General features: G+C 23.1%; 1 pseudogene; it reads right to left on the reverse strand.

Moving 5' to 3' along the window:
• Positions 1-7,086, reverse strand: part of LOC107477074 (dephospho-CoA kinase-like) — an 8,057-nt pseudogene extending 971 nt beyond the window's left edge.
• Between the last annotated feature and the right edge of the window lie 612 nt (positions 7,087-7,698).

Here is a 7,698-nt window from a genome sequence, read left to right on the forward strand (position 1 = left end):
TTAAATTCTAAAACAATGAAATACTAACCTTTTGAGAGAGATTGAATTGCTTTAGGATCTTGAAGAGTTGCAGAACCAAAAATATTGAAAGAACTCTCATTCTTTACGGTGACATCAGAATTTAACAGAGCCTTTGATATTTCACCAAAATTATCAAAGCATGAAGATTTGTCATTTATGTTTCTTTTCGATTCTGGCTTCATGGTATAGTGTGAATTCACTTGGAAGAGAGCAATAATGATATGAGAGTTCTTGAAGAATCTTATATATATTTTGAGAAGAGATTTGAATGAAATCGAAATTGACTTTAAATTTAAATACCGAAAATAATTGATATCTTAATTAAAACAGATTTTTATTTTATCTTTTGGGGTTAAAACAGCTTTTTAATTATCTTATGTGATAAATGTATATTATTTGAATTTAGTTTACTTTGTTAAAAGGAAACATTGTTTCTCCGAAAAAGAAAAGTTGTTGTTACTGATTTTTTTTGGTGGCTTTGTTGTTACTGATTTAATTCATAAGAACTACTTTTAGATTTTAAAAAGTTAAAAATTATTATTTTAACAGAAGAAATTACTTATAAAATACATTAATATATAATGATTTAATAAGAGATTATTGAAAATTTAAGGAGTTTAATAAAGACGAAGTATTAAAATCCCAATGAAATGATTGGAGGAAAGATATAAAAAAATGACAAGAAAAACGAAAAATTATTGACATAAAGAGACACAATTCTAAAAATACAACAGAAACATAATAACATAGATAAGAGTTTTCTTACTACACCTCAAGATACGTGTTCTTACCACTGAAAGGAATTCTCTACTAAATCTTCAAAGAACCTATATTCGGAAACGGAAAAAAATTACTATGCAGATTCACCTTAGGTTGGATTCTTCAATCTTCTTCGTATAACAAACTTTAACAACAATCACACAATAGAAACGTGCATAAAATTACTGAAAAATTTATTTATCAAAAGTGGTGTAAATTGTTTCACCAAAGATATTTAAATAGACTCTTAACAAACTAACTAAAAGATAAAATAAGATAACTTAATTTAAATTTTTTAAAGATAAGATAACTAATTTAAATCAGAATTGATGTTATTGGATTAAATCATATTTGATTTAAATTTAAAATTTCTAAAAATTAGTGTATATTCTATACCCTGTACGGAATAATACATAAAATTTATTAAAAAATTAAATAATATATATAGTAATTATTATTATAAATATTTTATAAAATTATAATTAAAATAAAACTCTCAAAATTTTTAATATTAAAATGTTAAAATAATTAGTATTTGTCTTAATCAATTTGAATTTGTTAAGTGATCATCTCACTCGTCCACTTAAACAACTATTAGGAGTTAGAATCTCGCCTTGTGTATATAGCAATGCATTAGCTAGCGTTAAACTCTTAATAAATGGAGTATTAATACGTTGTTAGACTTGGCAGGAGTTTTCGAATACGCGGGTACCCGACCCGTTCATACCCGAATGGAAAGAGTAATAACTTGACCCAAGTCGGGACAGATTTTGCTCAAAACAGGGTATATGGTCGGGTTTAGGGTGTACCCACCCCGAATATATACATATAAACACTTTTTAGGAATTAGGATTTGCCTCACATCACAGATGATTCATAACTTCAGTCTATACTCTATAGCCATGCAAAATAAACTCAGTCATCCTCACTCAAAATTTTATTCTTTTCGGCTTCTTCACAAAAAAATCGCATAGCTCGCATCATGTTGTTGCTGTGTCTATCGCCGCCTACCTATTCACAACTCCCATCTTCCTTCACAGCCATGGACGAACCCACGTTTATACAAATTTTTTTTAAAAAAATTAATACTTATATACATATATACCACTTATTATATTATATTTGTCTCAAAATAAAATATAAATAGTTCTTTTGTATTTTATGTTAAAAAATATTTTGTTAAACTTAACACATAATAATAATTATATTGTTAAATTTGATTTAGTATGAAAAATAAATAAATACACTAAAAAATTAGTGATAATTAATTATATTATATTAGTTAATTAATTAATAATTAAATTAAAACTTAGTTTTCTAATTAAATATAACTTAAATTATTAGTGATTTTTTAAAAATTATTTAAGATAAAAAATATATTATCTATATATTAATATACTGTAATTATTTTGGTTAAAAAAATTATTTATACTATAAAAATAATAATAAGTAGATTTGACAATTAAATATGAGACAATAAAAAGTAAAATAAGTATGAAATTATATTTTTATTATTTTAAATATTATAATAATGATTCTGTGTATACTTCTAGTTCTTATCAATATGTATTAGATAGTTCTAATTTTAAATTTTGAATATATCTAAACCAATTTAGATTGGTCAAGTGATTAACTTAGTCATCCGCTTAAGTAAGTATTGAGGGTTCGAATTCTGTCTCGTATATATAGCAAATCGTTGCCAGCCAATTGTAGATTTTTAAATGAAATTCAAATTCATGACGGATTTGTCCTTAACTTGTTGAGTATTGTGGGAAGCAAAAAATATCTATACCTAAATTTTATTATATTTTTGTCCCCATTACTAAATTTTTTTGGGTCGGTCACTGTTCACAGCTTATGTCATCATCGTTGCTCATCCCGTTACTGTCGCTGTTGAGCCCGTCGCCACATTTCTCCTGTCGAGTCCCTTTTCTTTAGGTAAATTTCTCTCTCTCTCTCTCTCTCTCTCTTTCTCTCTCTCATTGCGAGTCTGTTAAATTCTTCTCTTCTTCTTTTACAGACTCATCACTTAGTTGCCTTCGCTATGAGCCCGGACGTTGTCGTTGCAATTTTATCTAAGTCTGTCACCGAATAAAATATAATTTTTATTCAAGTTAAAAATAGACATGCATGAGATCATTTTTGCATGTAATCTCTGGATTTTCTCATCCAAATTTGATCTATGTGGTTGAGTATTTTAGTATGGGATCATCGTGATTTTGTTGTGATACTAATGTGATAAAAATTTTGGTAATTTCATAACTAAGATATGAGATAGACCATATTATGAAAGTAATAAGAGAAATAACATTCAGATTTGCGCGTAAAATTTATAAGAGGTTATCTCAGGAAAATATATATTTATAATCCAAGTATGTAGAAGATTGTTAGAAAATTATTATTTCTTAATATATTTATGGATAATACATATATTAATTATAATCGTAAATTAAGTAATTTCACATTAAATGACTTATACAACGGTGATCTCATTTATTGTCATAAATGTTGAATTAAATAAGTCATTATTACTTTTGATTTAGATAAATGAGATTAAAATCGTAGATACTATTTTATTTGAGTTTTAGGGTTTATTGAGTGTCACACTCAAATATAAATAATGACTTTAGAATTTTGGTCTCCAACACATCAAACTCGCCTTCGTAGCTCTTTTCCCACAGTAAAATTAAGATCAGCCCTATCAAAAATACAGAAGATTTTAGTTGACCAAGATCAAAGAACCACAAGAGCCAAACTCTCTTATCTCAATTATACTCTCGAATAAAGAGACGCTTCCACGCTCTTAGTTATATTTTTTAATGAGTTAACATGAATGATCTTGAGGTTGAGAAATCCTAAAATTTTCAGCTAAAATAAAAATTTTATTGAATTAAATTATATTAATGTGATCATTGGATGATAAAGAATGCTAAAAAAATAAATAAATAATATTTTAAGAGTATAAAAATATTAAATTGTCATTTCAATTTATTTTTTTAATCAACGATAATAAATATCTTAAATTAATTAAATTTTTACAAAAATTATACACCTAAAACTATTTCATTTTTTCAAAAATCTTTTGATAATACAATGGTTCAATGAGAGGTTAACATTGAGAATTGAGTATAATATTTTTAAATTCGTATTTTCAATAAAAAATATACTTAGTTCTATCCATTCTAAATAACTCTATATTCACTATTACTTATCCATCTAAATAATTCTAACATTGATAGAATATTATTTTTAGATGCAAACAATTTAAAATATATTTATTCTATTTCAAAAATTAATATTCATATTTAACTTAGAATTCTAACAAATATGACAAAAAATATTATATTTTTTAGTTAAAAAATTAAAGTAAAATATCTATAAATATATTTTGTACTTTAGCTTTAGATTTTTCAAAAAAGTTTGGCAAGTTAATGGAATCAAATCATATTTCTATAACATATATAAGAATATATATTACACATAAATAACAAAAATTAGGTATAGTAAGAACAAATACATAAATTAAAATAAAATTTAGAAAAATAAGAACCAATAAAATATTGAAGGAAAGAAATATAAATAGAAGAGAAATAAAATTATTAGATGAAAGAGAAATAATTTAATAAATTTTATGTGTATATAAAAGAAGAATAAAAAGAAGATATACAGTGCTTTATTTAATTTAGCAAAATTTATGAGAATAAACACATAGAATAAAAGAATAAAAAATATAATAAAAAGAAGCTAGCTAAACATCTGAATTAATATCAAAAAATAAAAAATACTAAAATAATGGATTATAAAAAATCAAATAAAAGATAAAAAATAGAGTAAACATTTATTTTGAAAATAAAAATTTGTTAATTGTGCTAGAAATTCTAAAAATTTGTATCTTATTATATAATCAATTTTGTTACTCACTTTAACCTTAATATTCATTTATTGTATCTAAAAAAGTATATAATGTCACACTTTATTTTTAAAAAGATGAAACTCTTCAAATACACGGTATAATATATAATTTAAGAACAATAAAATAAAAATATCTAGAATTTTATAATAGTATTTGAAATTTTCAATGACGATAATACAAAGTGTTTAAATCGACCAAATAAATTCAATAGTTATCTTTTGCACATCTTATTTAAATTTGAATCTTAAAATTTACTTTTATCTTTTTTTTCTAATATCAATTATTTTTTTCAAAAAATAGAGAAAAAAATTTATTAGACAAAAAAAATATCCGATCAAAAAATTATTATAAGGAGATTTATAATTAGAGAAGAAAAGAATAAAAGTATTAATAATAATTAAGAAAAAGAAACGAAACTTGTATTAAAGAATGTTAGAAAAGAAATAATAAAGTTCATATTAATAATAATAATGCTGAGAAATGATGTTGCTACTTTAGACTTTTAACCTTCATTTTTGGCCATCTTTTTTTCTGTTCTTTGCTTTTTTTTAATTATCAAGTCATAAAAAATAAAGAACAATTCAAGAAAATGAAAACAACAAGATCGAAAACAGTAAGATCAATAGTAACTATACAAATCAAAATACATAAGAGAAAAACAAACTATTATATGATAGAATTAACATGAGTATATTTCATCATTAAATAAACAAAGTTAATGCACAATAAAATTACATGTAAAGAGAAAAAAAAAGAAAAAAAGAGTTAAAATATCCAAAGTGATAAAAAGATTATTTTATAGAAGACTATAAAATAATGAACTTCTAACTAAATTAAACTGTACTTATTATTATTAGAAAGGGTAAGAGAGAGCAGTAGAGAAAATGTTTGTATGTATTCAAATTGTGTAAAATGATATAATATAGAAGGGTATTTATAGGTGCTAAGAGAATCGAAATAATAAAGACGTAATATTCTATAATAAATATTTAGATATGTTAAATAATGCTAATTAATCTATACTATATGATATCAAAACAAAAAAGAATTACCGTGCTAATATAATATTATCAATATTATATAAATCATCTTTGTATTTATTTTTCTGTGCGTATATAATATTTAATTAACACATTAAGATATATATAATATTTTGTTAATATATATAATATAAAGTGATTTACAAATTATTTTATTGAATATTATAAATTAGAATGATTTATAAATTATTATTAATTCGTATATAATGTATAATTAAATTTAATGAATTCAATTAGAATACACAACAAATCTATTCTTTTTATTTCGGACTTTATAAACGAATAAATTAATTAACTAATATAACAAATTATAATTAATGTAGTAAAATTAATTAAGTAATATATATTATAATAAATTATATTAATATTTAAATATCTAATCAAATCAATTGGCTGATATAATTAAGTCATGGTAATAAATTATATTGAATGAGTTAAAATAAGTAAATTGGGAAACACTCTTTGGAGTATGCCACGGCTCCATCATTAAGTGCAGATATCCGATTTTTATATAATAGAATAGATTATTGCATTTTAATGGATAAGAATGTGATTGAGAGATGTTAGGGATTTGATTTAGAAGAATCTGAAATTAATTTTGGAAAGAACGTTAATAACTCTAAACATGTAGCAAAATAATAAGTAATAAGTGATAAAAAAATAAATAATAAAAAAATGTATATCACTTGTTTATCAAGAGGAGAATAAAAATTTTTATATAATATTTATATATTATAATTATTTTTTAGTTACTTTGCATCACCGGTTAAAAATTATGAAGTCTTCAACTTTATCCTACTCTAACCTTAGAAAATTGACAAAATCTAGGGTCTAAATTAAATTACTAAAAGAAGTGGTTTTGAGCAATGAATCTATGCAAAATTGTTAAGAAATTTCTTGTAAACTAAAAGAAAAAGAGTAAGATTTGATAACCGATTGAGAAATTGGCACTTGTCAGGATTGGTAAAAATAATCTGGCCAAGCATGGGTCTATTGACTTCTCCATTTTCAAGGAAGATTTCCTCCCCAAAAGCTGCAACAACTTTTTTCCATCCACCGCTACCTTTTTTCAAAGCATCCTATGAATTTCAAGGGGTGATCTCGCAAAGTCCGTTACTATATCTTTATCAGATAAATTTGGAGCTTGATCAATAATATCTTGAATTTATAGTAACAAAAAATTTAATTAGGTGATTATTTCAGTAAGACATTAATAAATTTAAGGTTCAGTGATAATAATCAGAAATAAATTTAATTCATTGATAAATTTTCATCAACCAAAAAATTAGTTCAATAATATTTTCAGTTACAAATTAAGTTTACAGCAACAAATTTAGCAAATTCTTTATTCATGATTTACAACAATATTTAGATCAACAATAAAATAAATTAATTGATTAACAATTTAACATCATCTCAAAATACAGAAAGAAGAAAAATATGGAAAAGACAAAACAGGAGAAGTGATGATGCAGGAACTCACCAATGGTCCACGATCCACGGCAACTCAGGGACGACGAGGACCCCAGTGACAGAGCTTAATTCAGACAAGGGGTGGTTATGCCCCCAAACTTTTTATAAAAAAATTAGTAGTACTTTTTCAAAAGATAAAAAATAATTCAATTAGTTTAAATACTTTATTATGACTTAAAGTACTCAATAAGTTTAATAAATAACACTTTCTCTATCTTTAAGTTTACATATAAAAAATTAGATATTTTTTATTTATTTAATTTAATATTATTTTATATTTTATTATTTATTTAATTTAATTATTTATATGATAAAAATAATAAAATATTTAATAAATATTAATATATTATCTTTGTATAAATTGATAAAAAAATTCAATAAATATTATAAATTTTAATATTTGTCCTTCTAACTTCTTCTTTAAATATTCTACAGGATATATATTCAAATTTTTATATAAAATAATAATGAAAAATCAAAGAATCGATAATT

This window comes from Arachis duranensis, chromosome 3 (genome assembly GCF_000817695.3).
Source record: "Arachis duranensis cultivar V14167 chromosome 3, aradu.V14167.gnm2.J7QH, whole genome shotgun sequence".
Taxonomy (NCBI): domain Eukaryota; kingdom Viridiplantae; phylum Streptophyta; class Magnoliopsida; order Fabales; family Fabaceae; genus Arachis; species Arachis duranensis.